Source organism: Belonocnema kinseyi, chromosome 8, assembly GCF_010883055.1.
Source record: "Belonocnema kinseyi isolate 2016_QV_RU_SX_M_011 chromosome 8, B_treatae_v1, whole genome shotgun sequence".
NCBI classification, from domain to species: Eukaryota; Metazoa; Arthropoda; class Insecta; order Hymenoptera; family Cynipidae; genus Belonocnema; species Belonocnema kinseyi.
In genome coordinates, this window is record NC_046664.1 from 72,757,578 (window position 1) to 72,768,905 (window position 11,328).

At 29.8% G+C, this 11,328-nt stretch overlaps 1 protein-coding gene across 4 annotated transcripts in view; it reads left to right on the forward strand.

The window, feature by feature from the left end:
- Window positions 1-11,328, forward strand: part of LOC117177833 — a 355,079-nt gene that overhangs the window by 204,192 nt on the left and 139,559 nt on the right. The window contains exons 2-3 of one of the 4 annotated variants that reach the window (XR_004467767.1): window positions 8,484-8,543; window positions 10,091-10,213. The exons of the other annotated variants lie outside the window; for them this stretch is intronic. The gene's annotated coding sequence lies outside the window, so the exon portion shown is untranslated. Of the gene's footprint in view, window positions 1-8,483; window positions 8,544-10,090; window positions 10,214-11,328 lie in introns of those variants that run through there. 4 annotated transcript variants of the gene reach the window in all.

Below are 11,328 nucleotides of genomic sequence, written 5' to 3' on the forward strand. Positions count from 1 at the left end.
TAACGTGGTAACAAGATAAGAATTGAAAGCAAACTGAATGTTAAATCAAAAAGCATGAAAGAGGGAGCTCTTCTTAATATTTTGACACCAAAATCATGTCGACACACCTTACCGGCTGCGAGTAAAGCCACCCACGCTTTAACTTGACAGACTGTAAGCCATAAAGTTTAGATAATAAGTTTTATAATTCGAGGTTTGAAAAAGTAACAACCAGACTGTAAAGCTTAACATCTACACTATTAAAAATGTTTGGAATTCTACAACACTTCTACAAGACTTTTACCATACAAGCGTAAGGTAAAACTGCAATCATGGTATTAGAATGACGAAATTGTTATAAATGTATTGTAGGTGTTGTAAATCATGAAGTCACCCTCCAACATTCGAATACATACGTATATTAGAGCGTTTGTAAGACGAAAATTGTGCACAAGGGAAATCATGTTATTAATGGAATGTAAGGAATTCTCGGAATTCAGGAAATTCATGAAATTCACGGGATCCATGGCATTAACAGAATTCACGAAATTTATGCAATACAAGGATTTCATTTAATTCAAAGATTTCAAGAAATAAAATGAACTCATGAAAATCACGGAATTCGCGGAATTCATGAAATTGAAGAAATTCGCGAAATTTATGGGGTGCATGCAATTCACGGAATTATTTGAATTCAAGAAATTCCAGGTATTCTTGAAATTCATAGAGATCAAGAAATCCATGGAATTAAAGGAATTCGCGAAATTTATGGCTTTCGTGAAATTCACGGAATTAATTAAATTCCAGGAATTCACGAAATTCACGAAATTCGCTAAATTCGTGGAATTGACGGAATTTATGGAAGTCAGGGAATTAAAGAAATTCAACGAATTCACAGGAGTCACAAAATTCAAGGAAATCACTGATATTGTGTAATGCATTGGATCTACGAAATTTATGCAATTCGTCGAATTTATGGAATTCGCGAAATTTAAGATATTCATGGAATTTAAGGAATTCAAATAATTCATGGAGTGAAAGGAATTCGAGGAATTCACATAATTCAAATATTCACGGAATTCAAGGATGTCCATGAATTCCATACATTCTGTGAATTGCATTATTTGGTTGGAATTCGAGAAACTCATTGAACTTCATGAATTGCTTGATTTCCATGAATTCCGTGAATTCCGTGATTTTTATTTATTCCCTGTATTCCATGAATTCCATGAATTCTCGAGTGCCATGAATCCCATTAAATCGGTAAATGCTATAAATTTCTTGAATTTTACGAATTTCTTGAGTTTTGTGAATTCTTTGCATTCCTTAATTTCCTTGAATTCCGTAAATTCCTTAATTTCCGAGTATTCTTCGGATTCCATGGATTCCGCAATTTGTGCCAACTCCGTAAATTTTCTGATTTTCTTGAATTCAATGAATTTCATAAATTCATTAAATTCGTTAAATTACGTGAACTTAGCGAGTTCCGTGACTTATGTGATTTTCTTTAATTCCCCGAATTCTATGAATTTTTCGAATTCCGTATATTCCATGAAATTTGTAAAATCCGGGAACTCCACGAATTCTTTAAATCTTGTGAATTTTTTGTATATCATGCATATCGTAAATTCCTCAAATTCCTTGAATGCCGCTAATTTCAGAAAATCCGTGAACTGAGGGTGTTATAGAATTTATAGAATTCATGGAATTCCATAAATACGCGCGTTATATACTATATACTAACAAAAGTGTCAGCTCCAGCAGAAATTTTTTTGCCAGGAACAAGTGTTCTGAGAAATGATTTACATTTTTTTAATTTTACGCTGCTGGACTTTTATTATAAAAATCCAATATATGTAAGGTTTTATACCAATGCTATGATATGGAGAGTGAAACATTATGTATTGTAGCGTTACCTTACGTTTTGGAAATAAACTTCCAATACATCTAGTGAAAGTCCCCAACAGATATTTTTAACAAAGTATAGATTGCCCTCCTAACTTTAAAATCCAAGATCATAAACAGTATAATCCATTTTTCTCAGTGTATGCTTTTAATCTTCACAAACATGACAATTTAATACGGATCTGGTCAATATACACGAAAAAAAGTCACGAACTTGTAGCTAGGTCTCAGATACGGAATAAAAAAATTCGAATTTCCTACGAAAAGTTCCTGAAAATTTTAGACTTATATATAAAAAGTGAAAAATTGTATTAGCGCGATTTAATTGATTTATAAATTCACACAACTCTGAGGATTTGAACCCTGGGAACTGCTGACTCGATAGTTTTTAAACATAAACCATGTGTTCGTAAACACGCGTACCCATCTAGGCTGAACAATCTAGGTATAATAAAAATTCTAGCCACTCATCCGACGAACTCAAACCGCACATACGCATGCGCATACACAACGAGCGTGTGTGCGAGAGTGTGTGCGGGCCACGTAAAGACGAACCTACGTCCTAGTTCCTAGATTTGTCGGACAAGCACGTGAGTGCTCTGTGAAACTTTCCTCAATCACTCATAATATTTTTGTAATTATTTATGGAAAAACTAAGTGATGAAGGAATTTAGACTTGTCATATCGAGTTTGTCAATTCTTTCGCAAAACTCGCTGATCATTTACGAAAAAATATCAATGTCCAATGAATTGTCCTCGTATCCGAGACCTAGCTACTAGTTCGTGACTTTTTTACGAATACGTTTTTTCCGTGTAGTCATATGTTTCCGAATTTTTATTTTTTAGTTACATGTCTTTTATAAGTTCCCAAGTCAACCACTGCAATCGCGATGCAACATTTCACCAATAAATAGAGAACATATTTGAATGGACGGTCTCTTAGCAGTTCCTATTTCAACACAGATAGCTTCGTTTAAGCCCGATTACCAGCTTAGTTCGCAAGTCATTACACTGTTTGATCAAAAGCTTCCTATCCTCATAGTCCCTTTTGCGTCTCCCGGCAGCCTTTGCTTCTGATATTAGATCTCCACCCCTTGCGAAAGCGATATATTAATTTCTGGTTTGGTAATATGTACACAGTACGTGAGATTTCATCTATACTTGGAGATTAGTTCGAAACCTTCCCTAAAACGTATGTTTAAGAAAAAATTTTCACATTGGAAATATATGTTTGAACATGCAACGTGGAAAATATTGAGGTACACTGAGAAAAAAGATTACTTGTTTCAAATCAATGTAATACTAAATACGTACAATAAAATATTTCTTTGATCTAAAGAAGTTTTTCTTTTAACAAAAGCGAGTTTTTTATTTGAAAAACATTACCCGTGTAAAAATTCAAATGGGGAACTAGTCTGGTTCTCGACCATTCGACCCCAGTTGAAGTCAGGGGCTAGTCGGGTCATCTGACTAGTCCCCGACCAGTAGCGTCGCGGTAGATTAGTCAGGGGCTAATCAGGTGACCCAACTTATCCTAGTCGGGGTCTGATCGGGTACTAGTAGGTATCATATGATAATACATCTGCGTGGAATATTAACCGAACTCTCCAAAATTTGTGGAATATTAATTTAAAAAAAAAACTTCAGCTAGAAGGCAGCAATGGAAGAGCTTCGCTCTGAAGGAACCGCCATGTTGGTCACGGTAGTCTCTGCTCCAGGTGTTTATGTTTCGTTACGTGTGGACTGTTGTCTTAAACACTCGACGCGTCATTTCTGTTGCGCGAGAGGCGGCACGTCTCGTCCTTGCGGCTTTTCTTTAAAGCTACCAGTCCAGATCCGCAAGACTCAAATAAAGGTGGTAACGAAATCTGAACTGTACCGTGCTTAATAGTTTACTACTAGGATACTCCTTTTCACTGATTAATCAAAAAGTTTTTCTCTTTCCAACTTCAACTACATGAAGGATTAGATTTTATTTACATATGACAAACCTTTCAGATCAATTTAAAAATAAGCATCTGTATAAATTTAGAGGCTTATGAATTTCGACAGACTTTTCACCTACATCTATATGTATTTTTTCCAATATGGATTTTCTTGAAATTCCAAATTTAATAATTAATTATTAAGTATATTTCAGATGAATTTAACTTTGATAAATCTTTTCTCCAAAAAAAAGGTGTAAAATTATTGTTAAATATATTCTTAGCCCATTCCCCTACTGGCTTCATGATATTTGCAGGCTGAATTTTTTTCATGACTTTATTTAGATTTCATAAAAAACGAAAGAGCAAATTTAAAAGGGGCAGGATGTTAATAAAATCTTAATGATCCCTATGAATTAATAAAGTAATTCGAGTTTCAACCAAGTATATAAACTTTTTACGAAAGTACCTAAATTCTCAACCAAAAATGTAAGTGCTGATGTTTTAACCAAGAAAGGATTTTTGCTTTTAGATAAAAATAGTTGAATTGAACCATGAAAAAATGTCCATAAATATATAATATCCTCAATGAATCATTATCCGTTGCTAGAAATAATTGCATTTTTATCCAAGAAAATTAATTTTTCACCAAAAACGACAAATTGCGGAAAAATACAAGTTTTTAACCAAATAGCTGAATTTTCAACCAAGAAGATTAACTAAAAATTGAAAATTAAAATGAACAATTATTAACAATTAATGAAATAATTAAAGAATTATTTAAACATTACTTTTTAATAAACAACACTACGAAAAAGTAGAAATTTAAGCCCGAAAATATGAATTCTCAACAACAGAATGAATTTTGAACCAAAAAGCTCAATTTTCAACTAAAATGATAAATCTTTAACATCAACAAAATGTGAGAAAATAGTTAAACTTTCATATGGAAAAATAAAAGGTTTAAACTAAAAATATAATTTTAAAACAAAAAATGCGGTAGTTTAATATTTTAACCTAAAAGAATTTTTATTTTTATAAAAAATAGTTCAGTTTAATCAATAAAGATGAATTTTCAACAAAACGCTTGAATCCTCCAAATTGAAGGCTTTCCCTGAAAGATGAATTTTTAACAAAATGCATACACTTTTAACCAACTACTTGAATCATATATTAATATGGTGAATTTTCTACTACAAAATTCGATTGTTTAAAAAAAAATACGCGTATCTTTTAATAATATTATTTAATTTTAAACTAAAAACGATGAATTTTAATGAAAAGTGAAATAATTGCATTTCAAGATAAAATCATCAATTTCCAATAAAAAATAAATTGTCTACAGAATAGTTCAATTTTCTATAAAAATGCTCAATTTTTAAATAAAAAATGCATTTTCTATGAAACACTTGAACTATTTCTGAGCAAATAGTTGAATGTTAATTTAAAAACAATAAATTTTCAATTAAAATAGAATAGTTTAATTTTTAATTGCTAATATTAATTTTTAACAAAAAAAAACTTGAATTTTCACAACAACAAAAAATGACTAACAAAATCCTTTAGTTTTCAGACAAATTATTAATTTTTTAACTAAAAATACGAATTGTCTACAAAACAGTTACATTTTTACACCAAAAATTTGAATTAGTATTTTAAAAGTTAATTTTCGGTAGCAAAAGATTATTTTTTAGCCACACAGTTCCATTTTTAACCAAAAACAGGACATTTCTAAAAAAAATCTACCAGATTAAATAATATACAGTATGAAGTTTCAGACAAACATGGAATATTCAAATTTTCAGATGAAATCTGTGCTGTTAAATTTTCAACAACAAAAAAATGAATTTTCGACCAGCAGCATATAGTTGGATTTCATAATCGGGTTACATTAATTTAGTTCTAATTTCAGTGGAAAAATGACGAAAGGGAAAAGAAAATAATTTATAGTATAAATAATATAAGTTTAAACAAAAATTGAAGTTTATTTTCGAAATTTGAAATATATTATGTTAGAATACTTGAAATTAGGATTAGAAAATAAAATTAATTTCTATTGCACATTTCTTGATTACAGTCTAGACACTTCTAGGCTAAAGAAAATGATAAAATTGTACGCTTTTAAAATTAAATACTTATTATTATTTTCATATTCTATTTTCTGAAAGAAATGTTATAAAAGTGTTTATTTTCTAAGTCTTTTATGGCCCCTTTTATAAAATTATCGCATTGCTAAATTTTAAGACAATTTAAAAAGAAAGTTTAAAAAATATTTTCAGTAAATAAGATAAAGTTATTTTGCGTTAAGAAAAAAGTTTTTGCTTTCTTTATTGGGGGAAAAAATTTCAAAGAGAAAGCTGCGGCGTGTAACTCCAATAAGTAAATAGTACATTTGTGCGCATCACGGTAGTCTTGGAAGGAGTTAAAATTAGTATTCTGTTAGTTGTAATTACATCTTCGCTACAAAGCAAAGTTGAAATAGCTTTAGGCTGTGCTTTTACTTTGTTTCACTTCATTATAATGATGTTTGTTATTTTCTGGTTATTTCATATTTTGTAAAAGGTAATCCAAAAGAAAAATTATAAGCTGTATATTAAAACCAGAAGATTACTTAACTTTTTACCAAAACATAACTAAAATAATAAATTGTATTTTGTAAACATTCGTAGTGGTCCTGAGTCAGTACGAAACAGGTGGTCTTGAGTTGGCACTTTTTCTTTGCTTTTGCTGTTATTTGCATTGAAGAAATTTAAAGATGATTACAATCAAATTTAAAATCCTATTTAACGTCTAATAATCAAATTATGGTGCAGAATTCCTGAAAATAAAACCAAGAATCCAAAAACCAAATTTAGACAACCACCATAAAAAGTTTCTATTAAAATTTGAAAAAAGATAACAGTTTTTCCTAAAAAAAAGAAAGTTTGCTCCTTTTTTGGACCAAAAAAAAGAGGAAAGGAAAATGAGAAGGCAAGAAACTTATAATTTATACAGCACTTTTATCAACGCAAAAATATTGTATAAAATAATAAATAAAAATAAAAAAAATTTTGAGCAGACAGGAAATAAAACAAAACTACGATGCTCTCTTCCTGGCACCCTAGAATAAAATGAGAATCGAAATGACAACCCATTACAAACATACCTGGTACATCCAAAGAGGGTCAAAAGGCAAACCGATTATAAAATTTTGTTATTCTTCTCATTTTTCTTTTTTCTTTTTTTATTTTTGTCCAAAAAAGAAAATTTTTTCTTTTCTTCTTTTAGGAAAAGTGGTTATGCTAAATGGCTAATAGCGGACTTGAAATATTTGTAAATAAAATGCCTTTAAAGTCGAAAAATGCATAATATAATGTAAACATTCATCTCTTTGGTTAAAAATTTAACTTTTTTGGAGATAATTCATTTGTTTGGTTTTAAGATTAAATGACTTTGTTGAAAAATCATTTATTTTGTTTAAAATTGTTTTTTTTTTTTGGCAGATAATTAATCATCTTGTTCAAGAATTTAATTTTTGGTGTAAAATTTTATAACCTTGTAGAAAATTTATTTATGTTCTTTTGCAAATGATTCTTTTTACCTCATGATTCAACTATTTTATGTTTGGTTAAAACTTTATTTTGTTTATTGGATGAGTTGGAAATTTGGCTTTTTTGATAGAAAATTAATCTTATTGATCGAGAATTCATTTTTTTGTTGTTGAAAATTTAACAACACAGATTTTATCTGAAAATTTGAATATTCCATTTTTGGCTTAAACTTCATGCTTTATATTGTATAAGTTAAAAATTCAACTGCTGGGTAGAAAATTCATGTTGTATTGTAGAAAAGTCGTCTTTTTGTGTAAAGAGATATTTTTTTTGTTAGAAAATTCTAGTTTTTTATTAAAAATTTCATCATTTGATAGTAAGTTAATATATTTTGTTGAAAAATCGTCTTTTAGGGCAGAAAGTTAATCTTGTCTGTAAAAAATTCAACTTTTTCGTTGAAAATCTAATCATTTTATTGAAAATTCATATATTTTGTTAAAAAGTCATCTTTTTGGGTAAATAATTATTGCTTGCTGAAAGTTCAACTTTCATGTGTAAAATTTTACTATCTTGTTAAAAATTAATCTTTTCTGATTTGAAAGTCCACTCTTTTCTAAAACATTCGACTTTTTAGAATAAAAACTTTACTTCTTTCATTAAAATTTACCTCTCACTGTTAAAAAGTCACCTTTTTGGTTGAAAATGAACTTCTTGATGGAAATTCAGCATTCATCCTTTTAAATTAAACATTTAATTTTTATAGTAGAAAAGTAATCTTTTTTGTTTGAAAATTCATTTTTTTTTGGTTAGCAACTAACAGTTTTGCTACAAGTTCAACTGTTGTCGAAAAATTTGTATTTCCTTTTTGTGTTGAAAATGTTACTATTTGCCTAAATCTTTAATAATATTTTTGGGAAAATTCGTGTCTTTTGCTGAAAAGTTAGTTTATTTGGTGGTTAATTTGACTGCTTGGTTTAAATCTATTATTGTTATTTTTTTTTAAATCGTCTTCTTGTGTTGAAAATTCATTTTTCAATGTAGAAAATTTTGTTTTCGTTAAAAATGCAACTATTTCGTTGAGAATAAATTTCATTTTGTTCTATCTTTCCTTAGTCTATATAATTTTAATGTAAAATATTTGCAGGGCCTGAAAGCATAGCTTCCCATCAACCTTGACGACCGAAAATTATTTTAACAGAAATATGTAAGTTTTACCCGAATATATTTGTTACGTACAAGAATAAGAACTAACATATTTTTTGTCAAAAAGCCTTTTTCATCTTATTTAATATATTGCTTAATATTTTCCATATTTTTAAAAACTTAATTAATTTGTTCACATACCAGATATATCATGTAATGCCGCTACTTTCTATTAGAAATTCCGTTGGATGGAAAAAACAAGCAGGGGGTTTTAAAAATAAAAGAGATAGGTAACTAGAAATATATCCACATTACGTGATGCTTCTGGTATGTGGTCAAATTCATTTTTTAATAATTATTTTGATAATTAAAAAAGGATTTGATTACCGAGACACTCAGTTTAATCATAAAATATAGTAGTTTTGATTCTCCGCGATAAATGTTTTGACTAACAGAGATGATCATTTTGAATATATAAACATATTGGATTTAACCATTTTCTGTATTCAAGCTGAATATTCTTGGATTTTCAAGTTGACACTCTAAGATAATCTGGTACACACTCCCAGTATCGTAAACTTGACACTCTGAGATAGTGAATCTAGACTTCAAATTTTGACATTCAAGAATCGTTAGCTTGACAATCCGGGATAGTAAACCTAAGTATCAAATTTTAACACTCCGCGGATAATACACCCAACTATTATTAATAGAGAAATAGTAACTAAACCTTAGCAAATTTTTTAAATAAGTTTGAAATTTGTGTTGCTTTTATTTTTTAAATAAACAGCATTTGTTGTCAAGAACTTTTTAATAGTTTTCTGATACCATCACATGAAATCCGCTTTGTTTGTATAGCCATACCATTAAATTTTAGTATGATTAATAAATAAACATTTGTTTAAGCTATTCTTGAGTTTAGATTTCAAATTTTTTCAAACTTCGGTTTCAGTTTCAGATGTCAATGTGTCATTTCAAAACAAATAAAGATCATTTTATGTACATGTTCATCATGTTAGATTTAATAACAAAATTGCCAAGAATTTGGCTTAACGATATTTTGCGAATAGGGTCATTTCTGTTTTTCAAGCTCTCATTTTTCTTTAAAAAAACTTTGTTCCAATAAATTCCGAAACCATTGGTGTCGAACATTAAACAATCACAACAAATAAAATTTTAAACTATTTCAATTCGGCAGAAAATTAGATTGCTCATGTGAAGAATGGTTTTTATAAAACAAGATTGTCCATTTTCCACATGCCTTATCTACAATATTTTTTTCTTTCCAAGTAGCTTTCTTCACATCCAATCGATTTCCGTAAATAAAATCAAAAATTCTGCAAAAGAATTAACTTTCTTCACTTATACTACATGTTTCTCCAATTAGGCTAAAGACAAAATACGCTAAACCCTAAAGATCCCAGATTTTTTCTTAAATCAATACGCTTCTTCCTAATCCGGTTTTTTATCTTTCTCACGAGTCCGAGCCTTTGATCACAATCTGAGTCTTTAATCACTGTAAATTTGTTGTATGAAGACTACATTTGGATTTTATGTTTAAGTTTATCTTTAATAAAAACTTGAGCTGGCTTGTTTTTCCATCCCAAGTTGCAGGAAGGAGTGTTGGAAATCTACTAAACGACGACTGCAGGTAATTACACGGGTTGGTGCTAAAAGAACTGCAAGAACAGTAATGTCATGTACAGCAGAGCACGCTCGAAACATTGTTAGCTTTAGAGCAAAACCGCCTAACGAGTTGTTGTCTGCCTCTTGCCAGTACCAAGTCCCTCAAGGATCTTTCTAACTAAAACTTTGTTCAGTGTCAGAATGAGTTAGGAGTGAAAATAGTCTTTGAGCCCATTTAATGAAATGCTCTTTTAGCATAATTTAAGACAGAGAAAACAAATTTAAAATTGAAGACTCTTTGAAAACTTTGAGAGGTTCAACAGGATAGGATCATTTGTAGATTCTAATAAATAATCAATAAGTCGTGTTTACTGACCACACTTTTAGAAATTTCTGTAGGAATTTTTAGGTACAAGTCACCAGAGCTTTATGCAGAAACTGTTTCTAAATTTTCCCAAACTGTAACCAAAATTTCAGAAACAGTAACTGCAGAAGACTCCAGTCAAGTCTTTCAGAAAATTCTGTTACAATTTAGAAATTTTCCGTTACTGTAACTAAAAATTTCAAAAGATGTTAACAAATTTTGCGATTCATTAATTTTTATCTAAAACATGTATTCTATATTTGTCCTTAGAATATAAATAGGATGTCGTAACGTTGTCGTAAAGATGTCGTAACGATGTCGTAAAGACGTCGGCAAATTTTTTACTCACTGGGTTGTATCAAATATATAATTAACGTCCGTCTTTTACAATAAGGAGTTTTTTCACATCTGATTAATTGAGTTTATTACATAACATAGTTATTTACATATAAATTTCGCTCGTTATAGTCTTAATATGATTTATACTTTTAAGACAAATACACACTGTTAATTTATATTATTATTATTATTATTTATCAGCATTTGGAACTCGAAAGTTCATTGCCTCATCTACCCGAGACCGCCACGCGTCTCTATCCTGTGCATCATCCATCCACTCATTATAATCATATCCTAGTTCTACCAAATCTTTTTTTAAATGATCCCTCCACCTGATTCTCGGCCTTCCCAGTGGTCTCTTACTATTCGGTTTCCCTTTCATGATTTGCGCTACCGATCTATCGTTGCCCATTCCAGCTACATGTACCGCCCATCTAAGCTTCCTTGCTTTCATTACTCTTAAAATATTAGGTGAACCGTAAAGAGCATGTAGCTCGTCATTGTGCAGTTTTCGCCA